The sequence below is a fragment of the Amblyomma americanum genome, chromosome 7, assembly GCF_052857255.1.
Source record: "Amblyomma americanum isolate KBUSLIRL-KWMA chromosome 7, ASM5285725v1, whole genome shotgun sequence".
Taxonomy (NCBI): Eukaryota; Metazoa; Arthropoda; class Arachnida; order Ixodida; family Ixodidae; genus Amblyomma; species Amblyomma americanum.
In genome coordinates, this window is record NC_135503.1 from 163,599,123 (window position 1) to 163,621,140 (window position 22,018).

Here is a 22,018-nt window from a genome sequence, read left to right on the forward strand (position 1 = left end):
CATTGTCTTGCTTTCTTTGAGGTTTATCGGAAGAAACTTTTCTTTCGTCCTTCTTGACTGTAGAATTCCCAAAGTGCCTCTCGTCACGGTAATTCGCACTTTCCCCGAAAATACGGGGTTTATCAACTCTGGTGTTGTTAAACTGCTGGCGCGAAGCGTACTCAATGAGTTCGGCAGCTTTTGTCGCAGACGTCATTGTCCCGGTCCTGTAGCCAATTTCTTTCCTCTTCAGGGAGGCAGTTGTAAAACTGCTCCAACAAAATCCTCTCCACTAGAGCGTCCCGGTCACTATAGAACCCGGTGCCCTTAAACCATGGCTGTTGTCCCTCGACTTCTTAGCTCCCTGAAATCAGTGCGTTAACGCTACGGCGCTAAGTCTACTTTCGTAGAAGGCAAGCCTTGACCTTCTCGTAGTTGTCCGCGCCCTCCTTGCTGAGCCGCGCGACAACCCCCGATGCCGCGCAGTGCAGAACAGTCAGTAGCCTTTGATACCAAGTCTATTGACTGAAGGTCAGTTTGTCGCACGTTCGTCCAAAATTTGCTAGATACAGACAGATATCCCTTGATACCACATATGGCTGCAGGTTCCTAGACACCTTGAACTCTGCCTCCTCGTTGAGAAGAGGTACCGCTTGCTGGGGACAATTGCCCGACCTCTTGCTCAACTCCACTTCTGACTTACGGAGCTCTATCGCCCGTTCCTGTTTTTTTTCTTCTCTCTTTCACGCTCACGCCTTTTCTGCTGTCTGAGCTGCTCTTCCTTTTTTGTTTCTATGATGTTCCACGTCTCACTGAGCTCCTCATCATCTGCCCCCAAATCAGTGATTGCCTGAATAATCATGGGTTTTCGTGCCAAACCCTTTTGTATCGATCCCCAATTCCTCATACAGCAGCAACAGGTCCGGCTTCTGCACCTTCTGTAGGTCCACGATAGTTCTGAGTCTAAGCTATTTCCAAAATAACTATAAAAAAATGCCAACAAGCCCAGCTTTCAGGGACATGGCCGTTTAGTTCGGCAAACTGCCACCATGGGCCGCTTCACCATGAACTCCTTCTTTCTCTTTTCTTTTCCCCTTTCCTGCCTCGCATAGCCGCACGCAGGCAGACGGGAGGGCGCACTGCTGCGGCGATGGGTTGGGCGGTTAACCATTGTTCGGATTCCACACTGTAGGAGGAGGAAGGAGCAAGTAGGGCTTTGTGGGCAAAAAAAAAAAACTATCAATGCGGCGTGAAGCCTTCGCTGCGCCTGAGGAACGCATGTTCAGTAGCAGGATATTGAGAAAGGCGCCCAGTTAGAAGAGAAAGAGGGGACGGAAAAGGCAAGATGGCTGAAGGGCTTGTTGAGGCCGTTCGATAGGGACGCTGCGTCAGGTATGGAAACAGTGACAGCAGACATCGTTGTTCATCTGTTAAATAGGTACATGGGTACTTCATGCCTCTGATATGTATGTGAACTCTAATTTAGGTGGCACAAAGAAAAAAGGTTCAGAATCAGCAGCACCACTGGGCATACAGTACTGCATGCACGACGGATGCCTGACGAAGTTGCAAGGGCCATCTTGCATACGATGCCATTTTCCTCCGAGGCTACAGAATATGGTACGTATGCAGTTGTGCATTTTTTCTTGCGGAATACAGAGCAGAACATTATAATGAGAGAAGCTATTCACCGATCCTTGCAATGGCTCCAATCGCCTTTGCTTCCTGCTTTAACTGCTGTATATTCAATGCAACACATTGACAAAGCTTGCAAACAATATTTTTATCTTATTTTCTCACATACAGGACTGCGCACAGAACCGCTGGCTCGGACGAAGTTTGAGAGTCAACAAGGTGTTGAAGTTGTGGAGGTTAGTGTGTATCTGTCCAGCCTTTACACTGTGCAATTATGGTTTAGAGAAAAAAAGCACTGCCAAAGCTGAAAAATCCTGAATATTGACAGCTGTTTGGCACTGCGCATTTCAGCATGGGACAGACATTTGTTTTTATTTGATGATTGAAAAAATATTCTTGTCCACGCCACTAAAATAAAACATACTTTGTGGAACTGCCCTGCATTAAACTTTGAAGAGATTGATAGACCAGTGTCTTATTTAGCCTTAATTATGGAAGCCATTGACAAGCTAGATATTGCTCAAGCATCTGTTCTGTCTGACTTTAACATAACTATTTCAGATGGGTCTGGTCATCCACCCCGACCAGCCTTGGCTGTGTGGCAGCCCTGATGGCATATTTTCCTTGAATGGAGAAACGTGCCTCCTAGAGATAAAGTGTCCCCATAAATGCAAAGAGAGTGATATGTTTAGCAGCTCAGGGGAGAGCATCCTCGATTATATTCAAGGTACTTGCAAGGAGCCAAGACTGAAGAAGTCCCACAAATATTATACTCAAGTACAAATTTTAATGTACCTTCTAAATGTAAAGAAATGCTTTTTTTATGTACTCCAAGAAAGAAGATGTAACTGTACATGTCGGCAGAGATGACTGCTTTCTACAAGAGGCAATACCAGGCCTTGAAAAGTTTTATTTCAGCTTCCTTCTGCCTGCTGCAGCCAAATAAAATGTTTACTGATATTTCCTTGTAGTGCCAGACTTTGCTGCTCACAGGTAACGAAGAAAACATTTCACATTTCCAACTCTTCCTGCGCGACACAAAATGCCAAGTGTCAAGCGTACATAGTTGGCAATGGTACAAAGCAGTTAGGGAGTTGATAATCATCACCACTATGTACCACATCTCCAACTTCGGGGTCATGCAACATAATGAGCAGTTGCACTAAAAGCAAGAAAAGGACTAGACACACTTTTTGCAGATATACAGCTAAATTTCACAGTAGTGGAACGGCCACAAACATCTTCAAAACAGGCAAAAAGGCTGTTTGTACCAAAGGCAAAATGCCAAGAATTCATAAGGACAATGCAAACAGACACAAAGTCTACCACACACACAGTGCAGTGTCATCCCCTTCTAGCTACAACATCCAAATGACATTTGACTGATACACATGAACCAATGCGCAGGTGCAGAAGTGCTGAGAGGTGCCACGGTCTCCAGGCTTCATGCATGTGATAGGTATATGTGACCCTTTGCACAGCTTTAACATTACATAATTTCACTCCTGTATTCGAAATGGTAGGCATGAAAGAACATGTAACTAAAATGCTAACTTCAACTCCTTTGCCACTAACATTCTCAAAAGCTCGACTTCCACTGCCCAGCAGACCCAAAATGATGCATTGCAGGAACAATACTGTCCAGTCTTCACTGCACCTCCCTGATGAAATAATTCAAGTTCTTTCTTTTATGCGACGGGAAAAGAAACCAATCATCTTCAGCACTGCAACTAATGAGAGTCAAAATGGCAAATGACACTACTGTCAAAAAGCAAATTTGAATAGCATAATTTAATTTATGAGCAAGGCTTATTATGATCCTCAGGCTCGTACTCATCATATGAAAGGAAGGCAGGTCATATTGCATTCAAAAGCTACAGAAAAGTTCTTAGTGGTAGAGCTGCACAAAGCAAGCAAGTTGGTCATTTCTTAAGCTTTCTATGCACTTACTGTGGAATGTCCGTGAGTCATATGGTGAGCAAAACTCCTCCCGAACCATTAAAATGAAAGCTGTTCCCACGGTGCCCCACATCACTCGTACCGGCCACTGTACCATTAGCTGCATTAATTGTCACAAAAGGGGCAACTAAATATAAATTACGGCATGGGGCAAGAATATTTTTCTAGCCAGAACGATATAGTTTTCATCTTGCATGAAGCCTTTGACAAAGCAACACATGCACCCAGGTCTTATTGTGCAGAGCTGCAGAAAATCTATGCCACCTAAAATCCCATTTTCAAGCATCATCTTACAAGAACTCCGCTTCCAGCTCAATTGGATTGACAAGCTGCGAAGAGGCCAGGTAGACAACGTGCTGTGAAAGGACAGCAAGGCCATGATGACACCTCAGCCTGCTAGGTTTTCAAGGAGTGATGGTGTCATAAGTTTTATGTTGAGACCATGTGAGCACAAGGAATTGCACCACGACCTTGTTCAAGAGAGAGGCTTGCTAATCAGAGTGGCAGTCAGGGTGGCCAGCATGCTGGGTCACAAATTGGTTACGAAAATACAATAAATGCATTTTCATTGTGAGCACAACTGATGTTCTTCATTCCCTCCGCAATGTGACAGAAAACGAAAAACACGAACTACTTTACATATATACAGCCAACGTTCAATTTCAGAACATTCAAATACAAATACAGTATATCAAGAAACATGCACAAATAAATAATCTGACCCCAGCCACGACCACAAAATAATGGTGGAGGTGAAATGCAAGAGGTATGATACAGAACTATGTTGGTGCTATGTAAACAACACCACGTGGCTAAAATTCTTCTGGTCCTCAACCGTGATGTCCCTCATAGATTAAGTTGCTTCAGGATATTAAACATCACCAACCAAACAAAAAAAATATTCCAATGTGAATACCCGGGGCAGACAAGCAGCAAAAAAATCCGTAACAACATGAAAAGAACATGAACAAATGTTGGGACGCTCAGTCCACTAGCAAACATTTCAACAAGATGACCTTTTCAACCTCGGGCAGCACAGATCAAGCCTGGTCCATGTGAGCCGCTGTGGGGCTCAGTGGCTATGGCACTCAGCTGCTGACCCGAAAGATGCGAGTTCGATCCTGGCCGTGGCGGTTGCATTTTGATGAAGGCGAAATGTTAAAGGCTCATGTACTGTACGGTGTCAGTACACATTAAAGAACCCCGAGTGGTCAAAAGTTTCCAGAGCCAGTAGCAACAGCTGACAGCAGTTCCAAATTAGAGCTTCCCTCCTGCAACTGGTCTGAGATAATTGAGATATCAGCTGTGGCAAGGAAGTTGGTATTGCTGGCTTCTGCTGCCTCAGATGAGTTGGTCGAAACAGGGACGGGTACAGCAGATGACACCGTGGCAACAAATGATAAAGCCCCAGCAGGTGTTGACATAGAATGCCGCTGTTTCCACCTGCACATTTAACAGAATTTAATGTTACTGATTCATATGAAAAACCTGACCACTCTGTTGGCCACATTCACAAGCATATGCTCATTTATTTGATTTAGAGAAAACCTAGCGCAAAAACATGCAACCACAAAGAGAACAGACGAGACACAAGCGCTAACTCACAACTGGCTTTTTATTGAAGCAGGATGCATCCTGCGCTAGGTTTTCTCTAAATCAAGTATGCGCCAACTAGCCCAAAAAGAGGTGTTAATGCTCACTTATTTGGCAGGGCCAAATGTTCCACGCTAAACGGGAAAGGATATAGAGTATTGTTGTGTACCAAATTTTTCTGCAAATCAAAGCTCATGCAGTAACACAGCACATGAAAGGTTACCTTTTAAATCTAGCCACTTGACCAGTAGGCGAAGTGGGCCGCTTGTTGTAGACCTTTGAAAATATGGTGGGCAAATAACCTGGGTGATTCTCAATTGTGCTTTTTTCTCCATTTACAAAATGTTTGGAGCACACCCTTGAGTCACGACTGGGCTGCCATGCTGAAGAATCTTCCGAACTGAAATAAGTAAAATATGAGGATTGACATCCGTGGTGCTTTATGATGACGCTGTGTCAATCAATGAAAACGAGTGGTTAAAAAAAATTGGCTGCGCATACAGTTATTCGTCTAGGCTTTAATACCTTACGCGCTTTACGCATTTTCTTTGTTGCTTGGATGTCGCTACATTTTTTTCGTGTTTAAGAATAAACCACACATTCTGCACAAATGCTACAGTTCCGGTTAAGCAGCATGAATGAAAAAGTAAGCCGCGGATAAGAAACGCGGGCGACTGCGCTGGACCCTGTATTTATCTCGGCCGCAAACGCCAACCGTGTGTACCATGATGAAAGAGCATGTAGTATCAGGTAAAATGATACCTGATCAAAACAAAGGATCGATAACATCAAACATGCATTTTTGCTAAGCACTTAAGGTGAGCACGTCTCGAGTAGCCAGGTCACCTTTCACAAAAAACATCAACAAGCACACAAGCATGAGCAGAGAGAGTAGAACACACGGGGTAAAGCATGATGTCTACGAATCCGACAAGTTATTCAATTACAAACCGTTAAAAATAACCAAACAGAATCAACTGTGACGTCAAGGTGATTGCCTCGGGCCAAATCCCGACTGCCGCTGAACAAGGAATGATTGGCGTCCTTGAACGTTTTCGTGAAACGCGGCGATTTCCGCTCACAGATAGATTTCACTTCACTCGTCGCACGGCGGCAATCCATTTCTGCCTCCGTGTCTTCTCCCACGGCTTCGAAGGGAAGCTGTAAAGCTTCAGTCCTGGCGTGCCTTCACGACTGTGACAGTCTTTGACGCAGCAATATCTGCGTCCACTTTTTTTCTTTGCGACTGTGGAGTCACTGCACGATTGCGATGACGCCATTGGGCCATAAACTCCAGAAAAGGGAACGCGAAAGACAAAAGTCAGGCAAATGCCGAAAACGTCCACGCTAACACAACGGCAGCAATGCGAGGAATGAGCGAGCGGTCAGGAAGGCGCGCCTAGAAGCTTATTGCTTCAGCCGCTAGACGGCGCGACTTGCTCGTCAAACTGCATTGCAGGGTGCCTATACACTGCACACTCTCTCATACAAATAAAGTCCTCTGGTGGACTTAACTATCCTTCAAGAGATGTGTTAACGATTTGCCGAGAAACAGAGAAGCACTTGCGCAAGGCTCTTGCATATTCCTCACTGCCATCCCAAACACTTTCAGCTAAGGTTTTCCTTACTACAATGACTACATTCATTGGCAGAGACCTGTTTAAGGGTCTAGATGAGCATATGCTCGATAGTTATGCCCTGGAGAGCCACTCAGCTCATTTAATGAGGGCAATAGTTGACAAGTATCTGATGTGAGAATGCATCACGTTGCCAGGTCAACCACACATGGGCTACATCATGAAAGGGTTTGACAGAAACACACAAAGCTAACGCAGTTCAAGGGCCAGTAGCAAGGTTTTGTGTCTGTCGTAAATTCTATTAGAACTATAGCAAGGTAAAATTTTATTCTTCCATTGCTTTTCAGTGCTGTTTATTGCCGTAAAGTTATCCTATCAGCATATTCCATTTATACCTGTATGAAAGTAAGCAGTTAATGCAGAGATTCTCATACTTGTTTCTGGTGAATTCTTTGGTTTCTTGGAGCTCGTTTGATTCCACAAGCAGTTAAACTCATGGATGCCTCGACCCCCTCTGTTTTTGGCCGCTTTATTTTGGACTAATTGTATTTTAAATTCTTACAGTATAATTATTCATTATATAAGCAGCTATTTATAACTGAATTAACAGAAATTCAATTTTGCCATTATTAGAGGGGTTATGTGACTGTGCTCATTTCTGCATTAATGCCAGGCAGAATAGGATGCAAGCCAAGTCATGAGGACTACCAGAAATTCATAGAGGCTCCCAGGCACTAAATATTGATACGTGCCACTGTGGAAGAAGAAAAAGCGCCTGCCTCCGTGGAGAAAGATGTTTCTCTACCGCTCGCGCGCTCGGACCGCTTAGGGACCGACACAGGAAAGGACGCCGTGATATTTACTGAAGGGTCGCTGGTCGCTGTTCTGTCACCGGTCACCAGCTTGGCTCTGTTAGGAGGACATCGTTCGACCCAGTGGCGTTCGTCCTGTTCATCGCTGCCCCGACGGCTCTGCTCTGCTGGGAACGATCGGCTAAGTTTCGGGTGGCTGATTGTGGCATTTTCTCTCTGCGTCTTTGCTTGGTAAGGCAGTAAGCCCGGACTATGTCCACCCAGTCTCCCGGCCAGGGGAGTTCCCTCTGGTCGGCTTCTCTGTCAACTGATCTCCTACCGTTGGAAGCTTTTTTGCGCAGTGGTGTCGGCAGTATCCCTGTCGCGTTGGTGCCTAAGGATGGTGGTGCTATCAGGATGAACAACCCTGGTGCTGTTCGGGCTGCTCTCCAATCGACGACTTCTCATTATGAGTCAATCTCAGAGGTTCGCCAGTTTGGACGCGGTGGGATTCTGTGCAGATCGCCAGACCTCGCCTGTGTAAGGGATTTACTAAACTCCTCATCCTTTGCCTCCCTTCGGGTAAGTTCTTTCATCCCTTCTCATCTGGCGTGCACGAAAGGTATTGTACGAGGTGTAGACTCTTCCCTGTCTCCGGCAGAGACTCTTGAGCTTCTGTCGGCTGCAGGTGTGGTTGCTGTGCACCGCTGTAGCCGGGATGTAAACAACGTGCGGATGCCCACTGAATCAGTGATTGCTACCTTTGCCGGCACTTCCTGCCCCTCTGAAATCAAGGCATGGCCTCTAATTTTTCGGTTAGACCCACTATCATCTCGGCCTCTGCAGTGTAACAACTGCTGGCGCTATGGACATAGCGCTGGCGGTTGCAAATCCAACTTGAGGTGTTGCAACTGTGGGGATGGTCATTCAACAAGCACCTGCACTGAGAAGAATGAGAAGTGTTACCTTTGCGGTGGTGCGCACTCTGCAAACTACTCAAATTGTCCCTCTCGAGCTCAGGAAATTCAAATTCTGGAAATAATTGACAGGAAACGCTGTTCGCGCCGTGACGCTATTTCAGAGGTCAAAGAACGTGCCCACGGTTATGCCGGTGTGACCGCTCGGCAAGGTGTCATGTTAGACTCAACGCTGTCCCAGGAAATTGCGGCTGCTGTGGAGGCTTCGGTGTCTAAAATGGTAGAAAAGATTGTCGCAAGTGTGTCGGAGTGCTTTACGACGGAGTGTCGGACGTGCGTTTTTAAGCACGCAAGACACATCACTTTTAACATCGGCGGATTATGAGCACCTTAAATATTATTGGAACAGGAAAATTTGTTGCTCTCGGCAGCTTGAAGTATCACTGACGAGGCTATGCTGCCGCATCCCCCCTTTAAATTTCTATTTACACAAGTCGGGTTTGGCGCTCTCTCCCCTTTGTGCATTTTGCCGTGAGCCAGAATCTATTGAACATTTTTGGCTGTATTGTCGCCGATTCAACTCACTGAGAAAAAGGTTGCTGGAGAAGCCCTTGCAGCATCTTGGCCTTAGTTTGAGCAGCCCGCTCTTGCTATCATTTGGCGCCACCACATTTGGGTTCAGCCACAGATCTGTTTGCACCGCTGTTCAAAATTTCCTGATAGAATCTCACCGACTGCCTTGCTAAGTGTTCCAACCTTTTCTTTTCTATCAATTCTTACATTTTGACTAAATCATTAATATTTAACCACTCTCTTTATTATTATTCTTAAAATTTTAAAATCAAAACACTCATCCCTTTTCTGTTCATGACGAAAAATTCACCGGTGTTGCGCTCCCACTTGCTTTTCCTTTTTGTTAATTACGTTCAGGTGAATAGCCACCCGATTCTTGGCCGATCCCCCAGTGTGGGTATGTGCCATCTTTTGATAGGCTAACAACAACAACAACAACAACAACGACAACGCAGTTTTACATCTCGTCTCCGGAGGTTCTCCTTCGAATTGCTCGTAATATTTGGTGGAGCAGTGCTGGGTAACGCTTCCCGACTACCGCACTCCGCACAGCATCTCAACGGACCTCACACCTGTCCACCAGCGACCCAGCCGCCGTATCCGCGGAGAGTCGCCTGAATTTGGGCCCCTTTCCCCGCCCAAAAGAACGACGCAGCCTCGACCACCGAATCTAACTGACATGGCCACTGACACCGGGGCCCCGGCGCCGACCCAGCCTAGCCCGGTGAGTCCAAATGCCGTGGCCACTGACCCCTGGCTCCTGGCGCCGATCCTTTGCCACCCAGCGCGAACGCCGCTATCTTTTCACGGTGACGTTTTCGAAGACGCTAAGGATTGGCTGGAGACCTTGGAGCGGGTCGCCCGCTACAACGGCTAGAGCGACGAGCGCAAGCTCCACAACGTATATTTTGCTCTGGAAGAATCTGCCCGGACGTGGTTTGAAAACCACAAACGTCTCCCACCTGGGAGACGTTCTGCCAGAATCTCCTGGCTACATTCCCCAACGCAGACCGCCGGGAGAAGGCTGAAGCTTCTCTGCACTCCCGAAACCAGCGCACGAGTAAAGGTGTGCTGCGCATGTACATCGAGGACATGGCCCATCTATTCAAGCGTGCTGATCCCAACATGACGGAGGAGAAGAAGCTTCGCCATCTGATACGAGGGGTTAAGCAGGAGCTCTTCGCAGGCCTCGCACGCAGCCCACCCCGCACTGTAGCGGAATTTCTCACCGAGGCGACCACCGTGAAGACGACGCTCCAACAACGGGCCCACCACTACAATCAGGACATCAACAGCATTGTGCCCGAAACCTTTTCGTCGGGCCTAGGCGGCAGTACAGACACATTGCGCGAACTGATTCGGTCAGCTGTCCGGGAGGAGCTCCAACGGTTCCGTCTGCCCCAGGTTGAGCCTGGGCCTCTGGCAGCGCTGACAGAAGTCGTCAGGGACGAAGTGCGGCAGATTGCGCAGGCGCCTCCTGTTCCCGAAGCGCCGCCCCAGTTCGATGCCCTACCCACATATGCATCCGCTGTACGTCGCTCTGGTGGCTACGGTCCCGCTACTCCGACACCTGCCATGAGCAGCATTGGCACATGTCATGCAACCGCACCTGGCTCCGCTGTTCCCTCGACGTCTGCCGCAAGTAGCGCCATCCCATATTAGGCAACTTCCCCTGCTACAGCTCAGCCACGTCCTCGGAAGTCAGATTTGTGGCGAACATCGGACCGTAGGCCTCTGTGCTACCACTGTGGGGAGCCCGGCCATCTCTACCGAGCCTGTACGTACCGCCAAGTGGGTCTTCGCGGTTTCCGTCCCGACGCACCTTGTCCTCAGAACGGGGAATGACCGCGTGAGATTGCGGAGCATCTCTGGGCGCGCCAGAATCGTGTTTACTCTGGAAGGCGCGAGTCCCGTTTGCCTTCGCCTCTCCGCTATCTAGCCCCGGCCGCCAGAGTAGTTCTTCTGGCCGTCGCTCGCCCAGTCCTCGTCGGGAAAACACACCAGCGACCTCTGCAGGCAAGGCCGCTGACGTCGGGATGTGTCAAGATCCTGCATCGCGGAATTATCGAGCCGACGATACCTGGACAGAGAGGGGCAGCGACAGTACCCGATACGCTGCATCCGATTTGCGGGTGACAATTTATGGCACTGAGGTTACCGCGCTGCTCGATACCGGTGCTGATTATTCCGTTATGAGCTGTGCCTTTGCTGGAGACCTTAAAAATGTTCTGACGCCGTGGACGGGGACCTTAATTTCCCCTGTTGGCAAGTGCACGGCTAGGGTTGGAATTTGTGGTTGCACGTACGTTGGTGAATTTGTCGTGCTCTGTGTTCCAGAGACTTGATTCTGGGAATCGACTTTCTGCAGGCGAACGGTGCTGTGATTGACTCTGCAGACGCACGTGTCGCGTTCTCGACCAAGCAGGCCGTGGCCCGCTTTGACTCCCGAGATCCTTGCAGCAACGCTCTACGCATTGTCCAGAATGACGTCACGGTGCCGCTGCGGTGCAATGTCCTTGTGCTCGTGCGGAACGACCTATTCCACGACTACGAGCGCCTGGCAGATGGCCGTACTCCACTACTGCTTGAGCGGGGCCTTGTTGTTGCCCGAGGTCTCGTCCAATTACGTGACAGCCGTACCAACGTCCTCCTGACCAACTTTTCCAACGAATATCAGCACCTCGTCAGAGGCACGGCTATTGCCAGGTTTGTGCACCGTGGGAGGACCCACTCCAAGGAATGCTGGCCCACACCACGCTCTTCAGTCAGTCAAAATAAATCCGGCCTTGCCATCTGTTCAGAAGGATCTTCTATCGCACCTCATGGCAGACTTTGCCGACTGTTTCGCTACGTGTTCAATGGTCGGCCGCACTCCACTCGCCAAGCACCGTATCATCCCTGATGCGACTACGCGACCCGGCTGCCAGCGCCCCTACCGTGTTTCGCCGATGGAACGAGAAGCCATTCAAAATCAAGTTGCCGAAATGCTTGCGGACGATGTCATTCAGCCGTCCACCAGCCCATGGGCATCGCCTGTGGTTCTTAAAAAAAGGACAACACTCTGCGTTTTTGTGTTGACTATCGAAAACTTGATAACTTGACCAAAAAGGACGTTTACCCACTGCCCAGGATAGACGACGCGCTCGACCGATTGCGGGACGCCCGATACTTCTCGTCCTTAGATCTTAAAAGTGGGTACTGGCAGATCGAAGTGGACGAAAGAGACCGGGAGAAGACAGCTTTCGTGACGCCCGACGGCCTCTATGAGTTTAAGGTGCTCCCATTTGGTCTGTGCTCAGCCCCGGCCACGTTGCAACGTATGATGGACACGTTCTCTCCGGCTTGAAGTGGCAGTCTTGCCTGGTATACCTGGACGATGTCGTTATATTTTCGACCACGTTTGACCAACACTTGGAGCGGTTGCGCATTGTGCTACAAGCACTCAAATCCGCCCAACTCACCATCAAAGCCGATAAATGCAATTTTGGCTTTGAAGAACTTCACTTTCTTGGTCGCGTTGTCAGCGCACAGGGTGTTAGCCCGGACCCTGACAAGACCGCTGCCGTCTCAGGTTTTCCACGCCCAAGTGACAAGAAGGCCGTTCGCCGGTTTTTGGGTCTGTGCTCGTATTATCGGCTCTTTGTTCAAGATTTCTCGCGAATCGCCGAACCGTTAAACTCACTGACTCGAGACGACACGCCCTTCGTGTGAGGAAGCGACCAAGAGGCTGCATTTGTCGAGCTTCGCTGCCGTCTACAACGTACTCCGATACTCGCCCATTTCGATGAACACGCTGCCACGGACATCCACACTGATGCCAGCAATGTCGGCCTTGGTGCGGTACTGATCCAGTGGCAAGACGGTGCCGGACGAGTCATCAGTTATGCCAGCCGAACACTTACGCGCGCCGAGACTAGTTATTCTACGACGGAGAAAGAGTGCCTTGAAGTGATATGGGCCATCAGCAAGCTCCGGCCGTACCTCTACGGGCGACCCTTCCGTGTGGTAAGCCTCAAAGACCCTTCAGGACGCGTCGCTAGATGGAGCTTACGCTTGCACGAATACGACTTAACAGTCGTCTACAAGTCGGGCCGTAAGCATCAGGATGCGGATTGTTTGTCGCGTGCGCCTATCACAATCGGTCCCGAGGAACCCGCCGATGATTTTACTTTCCTGGGCGCTATTAGTACCACCCAAATGGCACAGCTTCAGCGGGTGGACTCGTAGTTCGCGCTGCTCATCGATTACCTCGAAGGCGTCGACGCTCGCATCCCGCATGTTTTTCGTCGCGGGCTCCACACCTTCACTTTACAGTCTGGTGTTCTCTACAAACGCAACTTTTCCAGCAACAGAGAAGCGTTCCTGCTTGTCGTATCATCACAGCTGCGGCCAGAGATTTTGAGTGCCTGTCATGATGCACCCTCCGCCGGCCATCTCGGAGTAAGTCGTACACTCGCGTGCATTAAGCAGAAGTATTATTGGCCCTGGTTACTCCCATCAGTGCGGGCCTACGTAAACATGCCGCGACTGCCAACGTCGTAAGTCTCCTCCGTTGAAACCAGCCGGATTTCTTCACCCCGTCGAACCACCGAAGACCCCTTTTCACCAAGTGGGCATGGACTTCCTTGGCCCTTTTCCGAAGTCTTCAACTGGAAAGCGTTGGATCGTCGTTGCCACCGACTACCTGACACGGTACGCGTAGACCACGTCTCTTGTCAAAGGCACTGCTGCTGAACTGGCGCAGTTCTTCATACACAACATTGTCCTGCGTCATGGAGTTCCTGCCGTTGTTGTTACTGACCGGGGAACTGTTTTCACTGCCCGCTTAACCCAGTCCGTGATGACTCTGACGCACACCAGCCATCGACGTGCTACGGCCTATCACCCACAGACAAACGGATTGGTAGAACGACTCAACCGCACTCTAGCTGACATGCTTTCTATGTATGTTGACGTCGAGCATCGAACTTGGGATACCATTCTTCCGTACGTAACGTTTGCCTACAACACCGCCCCCTTGCAGGAGACAACCCGACTGACCCCCTTTCAGCTTGTTTTCGGTCGGCGCGTGACCACTCCGTTGGATGCTATGTTGCCCGTTGACCCCTACTGCGACTCTGATGCTGACCTCGACGCAGACACCTTCGTTCAGCGTGCTGAGGAAGCGCGGCAATTGGCACGCCTGCGAATTAACCGCCAACAGGAGGTACAACCTCAGACGCCGCTTCGTCAGTTACGAGCCTGGCGACTTGGTGTGGGTGTGGACACCTGTTCGTCGCCGCGGCCTTTCTGAGCAGTTGCTGCGCAGATACTTCGGCCCTTACGGAGTAGTGCGCGGCATCAGTGATGTGACGTTGCTGTTACTCCCGTCCAAGCGGCTTGCTCATCGCGCCGGTCGCACTGTACTGAAGTCGTGCACATTGTTCGCATGAAGCCTTATCACGACAGAATCCCTGACTGAACAGCGGTTCACTGCAGCTGTATTTTGCTGATATTTCCCTCCTAGCCATATTGTGGCGATGCTGCAGAAGAGGGGGCAGTGATACGTGCCACTGTAGAAGAAGAGAAAGCGTCTGCATCCGTGGAGAAAGAAGATGTTTCTCTCCTGCTCGCGCGCTCGGACCGCTTAGGGACAGACACAATTTTACGCCTCGTCTCCGGAGGTTCTCCTTCGAATTGCTCGTAACAATATATTGAGAATGTCTTGTTTTATAATAAGCACGAGCAAATCAGAAAAAAGTGACAAGAATGTTGAACGGAAGAAAAGGAACAGGAGAGAACAACAAAAAATTCCAAACGCCACAAGAGCCAAAATGGGCAGAGCCAAAATCAAGGCACTTCCTTGCACGGCTAGTCCTCCCTATGGGTATGTACAATTTTGCAAAAGGCGTGGCAGATATGCGAACCGCTATGCTCCTGATCACAGGTTACACAAAAGCAGTTCTCAGCTTCCAAGAGGAAACTAGAGTGATAGGTTGCACCTCTGAAAATAATAAAATCTGCAAAACCTCGGATGACACAGCCACCAAAGTCACATCCGGGAAAATAAATTCCGTCCTGCATGCTTTAACTGATTTTGCTCATTCTGGGGCCTAGAGCAGCCTGTTACCAATTGTGCAGACGGGGCTTCTTTTGTGATCTAACGATGGTTTTACTGTTTGGACAGCAGTCTTTGTGTACAGATGTTTGCTGCTAGAGTTGCAATTCCATCTTGCAGAGAAAAAAAACTTTGCAGAAGGCCACTGCTGTAAATATACAAGGAAAACGAAAGCTAACGGCGAAAAAATGGAGAAGTAAGGGCACTGGGCATACTTGTGAAGGCCATGTAAGCGGCAAAAGCAAAATAAAATATATATCAAAGTTAGTATGCCAGAGAGCAATATGCCTCGGGTCATGCAGAGTTAGGTGAAGCTCCCAAGAGAGGGGAGAGAAGTAAAGGCACGGACGTTAACCAGAAGATACCGACTTGCTGCCGCGCTACACTGGGGGAAGGAGATGGGGGAATATAAAAAGTAAGGAGGAAATATAGCTGAGCTAAATTTAAGCACAGAACAGAAGTAACTTTGCATACAGCAAAACCGTAGCCCAGAGCAAAAAAAAAAAACTATCAAGAAGCACAACAGTGTTTGGTAGGCCATCAAGGCCAACAACTGCTGTGGCCGTTGTCCAAGAACCTTAATCTCCGTTAATGAAAGATGGTCAAGACATACATACCAGTGCACGTAGAGCTTTCAAGACTGTAATTAAGCATTGGAGACGGAAACTTTGTTGAAGAACCCAAGTTCTGAAAGTTTCAATTAAACAGTGTTCTAACCAATTTGTCTGTTTATCTTATTAGTTGAAACAAGGTAAAATACAATAATGCAGGTGAAAAAATGTCGCAAAAGGGTAACCCCTCTATTATTTGATGAGTGGGTCCTTCAGTTATATACTATGAATGAGGCAACTTTCGATACACAAGGATAAGGATGACTCAATACAGACGGATCAATAGCCTGCAGAGAAAACCTTTTTTGAGGAACAGCGAAATATTGTAACGTGTTTATTTCTTAAAGTGCATTGAACCTTGCTGTGAATGTCGTATCTTCAAAGGTTTTCAAATAGCTGCGTGGACCAAGCTCACTTTGGGATTTATAATCGTTCCACTGTTTGGATAAACATACTCATATGTTACCTTGGCAAGCTTTTGTCCCATCGTACCTTGTGAATGCTTTGATTGTGTTGGCAGATTACTAATATTGTTGGCAGCTGTGTAGACGAGTTGTGTTGATGCTAACCTGACTGTTTGGATAAACGTTCACGTGTTGGCTTCGTGTTGGCTGCTCCTTATGAACATCTTGTGTTATATGATTTTTTCTTGCCCTTTTGAAGCTATGTTACGAGGTATGACTCATGTATGATGACCTGCTTGTGTGTATAAATGTTTTCATACATATCTCGATTGGTCGCATATGTGTCCACTTTGTGAATATTTTGTACCATATGATCAGTTTGTGCCGTTGTGCAGTTATGCTACTACGAGTGGCTCATGTATGATGACCTTCTTGCTTGGATAAATGTTTTAATATGTGTGCATTTTCCAATCAGAAACTGTCTCACCACAAACAGAAAGCTTGCTACTGTGACTAATGGCAGCGCCTGTCAGGTCGCAGTAACGCAAGCTGCATTATTCTATCGGACGGTATCTGCCGTCGTCTTCCGACAAGGGCAACCGGTTCTCGAGCCCACTGCGTGAGCCCACAGAACCGCGTCAACTCCGAGCATCGGCTCCGATACCGACGAATAAGCTAACGCCGAGGGCCGGGAGACCCCGCGCAGAGGCAGACAGGCAGACGTAAAGCCGTCGGCGCTCTCTCTCGACAGCGAGAGAGAGAAATACTTTACTGCTGCATTTCACGTCGGAACAGCGTATGTGCGCGAGCGTATTCGGCGCGACTTGTGCCCGAGGGTAGCGGAGAACGGCGGGCCCATGGGCGGGCCGAAGTCCGCCTGTCCGAGGAATAGAATCTTGCGCAGCGCGCCGGAGCGCTCGTTAAAACACGTCCGTCCGCCGTGAGCGCTCTGGAAGCCACTGCCTCCTTTTTTAGAGGCTCTTTTTCTTCGCCTATTCTCCGCTGCGCTGAAATAAACGCTCCGTATGTGTGTATAACGATGAATGGAATTGCTTTCCATTCTCTTTATGAACCACAGTTGAACAGTGGCGAGGTCGCGGCCGCACGCCGCTGGGGAAAATTCTGAATTCTAGCGACATTCAAAGCGGGCATATGTAATTTGTATTTCTAGCAAGACCATGAAAACGCCTCTTCACGTCGGTACTGGAGTACCGCACACGTATAGCGTACAGCGACATTAGTTCAAATGCGCAGTGCCCCCGACGAACCCTTTGATGAAAAGTTCACCTGCAGTTTTATACAGTGCACCCAAAAACTCAAGTGCGTAATCAATAGAAGTGTTGAGACGCGGAGCCTTCACACAACCTCGCTACGCATTCCGCCAAAGCTGTAAGCCAGGCGCTGCGCTACATCGGACCACGGACGTTCACTAAAAAGCACTGCTATCCAAGCTGGTTAGCAGTCTGGTAACTGTGGAGGGCCTATTTCCCAAGAGTCAGTGCGCGAATGGGCCTTCGGCAGCGGCGTCAGAGGAGGATGGCTTGCAGAGGCTGAGCGCGTGACGTCATGCTCCCTCCTAGTTTTTTCTTCCTTCATGGGCTAGACTATAGATAAGGCCATAGAGCTACTACTACTATAGAGGCTAGAAGTTTTGACTAGTGTCGTGAGCAGGCGGCCTCGCCAGCCGCCGCGCCGAAGCCTGTTTCGATGCCAGCGTAGGCGAGTTAGGCGAGCAGAGAAGCCGATGCCGCCGCCGCAGCTCCTCGTGTCGCTCGTCGAGTGAAAGCGCGTCTTTCTGGTGTGCTTCCGCTTCGCTAATCTGTGTCTGCATTGCGCCCACGATATTGTTTATTGTGTTAATCGAAGCGCATTTCCATCTTTATCCCATTTGCAGCCGAATGCATTTGACAAAATGCGTGTCTACCTTGCCTTCCAGCTGTTAGTGATGAGGTTATGAAAGGACTGTTTTTTTTTTACAAGGATAAGCTAGACAAAATTTTCCGTACAACTGAGCCAACAGAACGATTTGTGAAGCTCATGGAACGCTTGATATTTGTCATGGCATCAAGGGTGCTCTCTAAAGGGCTTCGCCCAGAGTCAGCAAGTGCGAGCTTTCTAGAATTTCTAACCTTCTTGAATGAATGGAAACGGTATGCCGCTCAGCACGGCGGTGGATTTCTTAGTGCAGGGACTGCCCTCGGACTTCGTGTGACGCTGAAAAGCACACTGTCACTTGTGAATTATGTGACGTCATCACTAAAATACAAATATCTCCTGACAGCCAATTTGAGCCAAGACAAATTGGAGAATTTATTTGGAATTGTAAGACAATCATTCGGCTGCAATGACCACACCTCTCCAGAGCAGTTTTTGCTTATTGTAAATAACCTTGCCTTCTGCAATTTGGCAAAGCCGCCAAGGAACGGAAATTCGCCAGCTGAGGTTGTGAGTTCTCTTCTGCAACCCTGTGATGCAAGGAAAGAAGAGGCGGCACAGATAGCAAGCCTAATTGATGACCTCTTGGACGAGGGAACCTCGCACATGCTTGAGCAGTGCTGCAAGAGCAGGACAGCATGTTTGACCATAAAGGCTGCGTAGAAAAGAAAACCAACAGCCGACTCATTTTTTATGTCGCAGCTACGTTGTCAGGAAATCACTGAAAAGATTCACATGCCCCGCATGTGCATGTGCCTTGGCTATTTTGCCCCTACAAGCGGATAAAAATGAGAATGCCTCACTGACGAGGAAGGCTGACCATGGAGGTTTGGTGTACGCTTCAAAGCGCCTTGAAGTGCTAGTAACTAAACTATAAAGTGCATTCACTGCCTTTTTCAGCAGAAACGAGCTGCATGCTGGGAGCATGATGTCGTTTTTACATTTTCTACAAGGGCATGAACTCCAAGCAGTCGGCTGCAACGAGCACTCCCGCGCTCTTACAAGGGATGTGATTAAGTGTTATGTATTGACGAGGTTGCATTTTTTACTAAGGCAATGAACAAAGATAAGGCGTCCAATCGCGAGCAGCAAAATTAAAACTGCTCAAACTGAGGCTATGACAGTGAAACTGCATCAGTGAAATGTTCCTGTAAATAAACATTACGTTAATATGTTCTGTTCCCTTATTAATGTGATTACATTATTGTATTCAGGGCTGTAACGACCATCCGCAAATGGTGCTTTCCACACGTGAGGCCGTAGTTTCGCTCGGTCGTTATATACAAGACGCGCTCAATCTCTTGGATGACGAGCCTTTCTAGTTTCTACGCATGTCGTGTTGTGCTCGTTCATTTCCCTTCGTCATGTTGCGCAGCTTTTCCTTGTTCCTTTTCCCGCGAAAATGGGTCAACCAAAGCATAAACAAGCAAAAATATAACCGCTCGCGGCTTCAAGTCTGTGCCCACCTGAAGCAGTAGCTTCGAAAGTGCTTTGCTGAGAATATCGCTGCTGACCGACGCCGCATGCACCGCAGAACATATGGACACTCGTATAATATTTTGTGGTTTGGGCAGATCAATATCGCAGCCGTTACAGCGAGGTGCGCGCAGCGAAATGCGTTTCCCGGCATTGCTGCCGAGCGTGCGCACAACACACCTGCCAGCTGCAGCGTTATCTGTGAGCCGTCATTGCAAATTATTTCCCCTTTGCTGGCGCGTTCACGACACTAGTCAAACCTTCTAGCCTTCTACTACTACCAACTAGACGTCTAAGTAACCGTCTACTCAGTGGTATTGGAACGCACCCCTAGTCTTCAGCGTGTGAAGCCAGTTCACTAACCACTACGCAACGCAGCGCGCGCGTTCTGCCCAAGACCTACTGGACTAGAGACCTGCACATTTGGCACTGCTCCAGCGCGCATGTTCTAGTCCTTGCCTTTTGCCGCTAGGGAAGGACAGCTACGGGCGGCGTGGCGCTACAAAAATCCTTTTGAGCAAGATGGCGTCAGTTGTTTTACTTCAAGGATGTAATAGTTTTGTCATTTGTCTACGCATTCAGTATTTATCATTTATCCATTGTCTTAGCAAGGACGCCAGAAAGTCTCACGCATGCATGCGCGCCAACAAATTATTCACCGCTAGGATTTAAAGAAATGTCATATTTGCATCGTTCATTACTAGGCTTCAAAATAATACGACAGGACAAATGCACAGGGAGGCAGTGAAAGGAGAGTATTCATTTGTTGAAAGCAGACAGTGATGATTACGACAGACTGGATGGATGGATACGGCTGACCCCTTTAAGTCGGCTGGTGGCTCAAGCCACTGTCCTTAAACCCCCATGCCTTGGATAAATCAGCCCCGCTGCTATCCACTGTAGGGTGAAGCCCTTTACAGAAAAGTATCAAGCGTTCAGCCGTTTCCTCCTCCTCTCCGCACACAACGTACAACGTGTCTATCTCGTGGTACCTGACTCTATATGTCTTAGTCCGCAAATCTCCCGTCCTGGTCTCAAACAACAAATAGCTTCCCCTACAATTATCATATTTTCTTCAGCAATTTCCTGCTTAAAAATTCTGTATGTTGTCAGCGCTGATTTCGTCACAATTCCTGTTTTCCACAGAGCTCTCTCTGTTTCTTTAACCTTTTTCTTAACTGATAACTGCTGATTTACCCCTCTACTGCTGTCCAGATATTTGTTTGCCAATTTTCTAGTTCGCTTTCTCCATTTCGTATCAAAATTCCTTATATACAGGTATCTGAAAACTTTCCTAGCCCACTGCTTTGCCCCCATTTTTCTCAATCGCTCCTCAAATGCTATCTTACTGCTAGCTTCTCTGCTCTCGGACGACGCCCATCCCATGTCACCTTGTACCCCCTGATTTGGTGTATTGCCATGTGCTCCCAAAGCTAGCCTCCCTACGCCACGTCGTTTAATTTCTAACCTTGCTTGAACATCTGGTCTCGTGTACACGACCGCACTGCCGAAAGTCAGACAAGGAACCATCACCCCTTTCCACATCTCTCTTACCACTTCATACCTATTGTAATCCCATTGTGCCCTATTTTTCATGACAGCTGCATTCTTACTAGCTTTATTCATTACATATTTTTCATGCTCTCTCAGATACTCAGCAACATTATTTATCCACACCCCAAGATACTTGTACTCATCCACTACTTCTAGCGTGAACTCCTGTATTCTATGCTCGCCGTCCTCATCGTTAAATATCATGACTGTAGATTTTTTCTTACTGAACTTGAAACCTAATCTACCTCCCTCTGTACCACATATGTTTATCAACTTCTGTAAATCTAATTCCATGTTGTCAGCCATTAGCACTATATCATCGGCGTGTATTAGTCCCGGTAATGACTGTTTAATCCATTCTCCTTGCTTGAAAAAATGGCCAGGCTTAGCTTGGTTAAGCCAAGAATGCGTTGCATATTGCGCGGTCTTTTTTTTTTTTTAGGGCGAGGTATTGCTTGGCGGCACTCGATTTTCTCGGCCCGCTGAAGCTTTCGCTTGGCGCTCTGTCGAACATCTTTACCCGTGGGCGGCATCTGGCTGTAAGACTGTCCCGGCGAAGGAGCGCAGCTCTTTTATACATATGCCGTGACGTCAATCATAGCGCAGCGCCCCTAGCGGGAGGAGCGGGAGTCAGGTGGTGGCTGCGGCCGCGCGCGACCGCGCCAGTTGGGGCCCAGCTTTTCCTCCGGCTGTCGTGATGTCACGTCACGTGGTTGCGCTAAAGGTCAATGGTGGCTGCCCGGCCGCGCCCAAGGGCTGAACTGAGTGATTGCAATATGCAACGCATGAAAGAAAGGTTGAAGCCTAGTCCGCTGCTCTCTAGCTTGGTCTCCAACCCTTGCAGGTACAACATGAACAACAAAGGAGACAGAGGACATCCTTCCCTAAGCCCCCGCTGTATCTCTGCAGGCCCCGAT

General features: G+C 48.4%; 1 long non-coding RNA gene across 1 annotated transcript; it reads left to right on the forward strand.

The window, feature by feature from the left end:
* The first annotated feature begins 1,312 nt into the window (after positions 1 to 1,312).
* On the forward strand, positions 1,313 to 2,035 carry LOC144097567 (uncharacterized). Its single transcript, XR_013307067.1, has 3 exons — positions 1,313 to 1,371; positions 1,466 to 1,599; positions 1,786 to 2,035. It is a non-coding gene; the product is annotated as an uncharacterized LOC144097567 (long non-coding RNA).
* Positions 2,036 to 22,018: the final 19,983 nt, after the last annotated feature.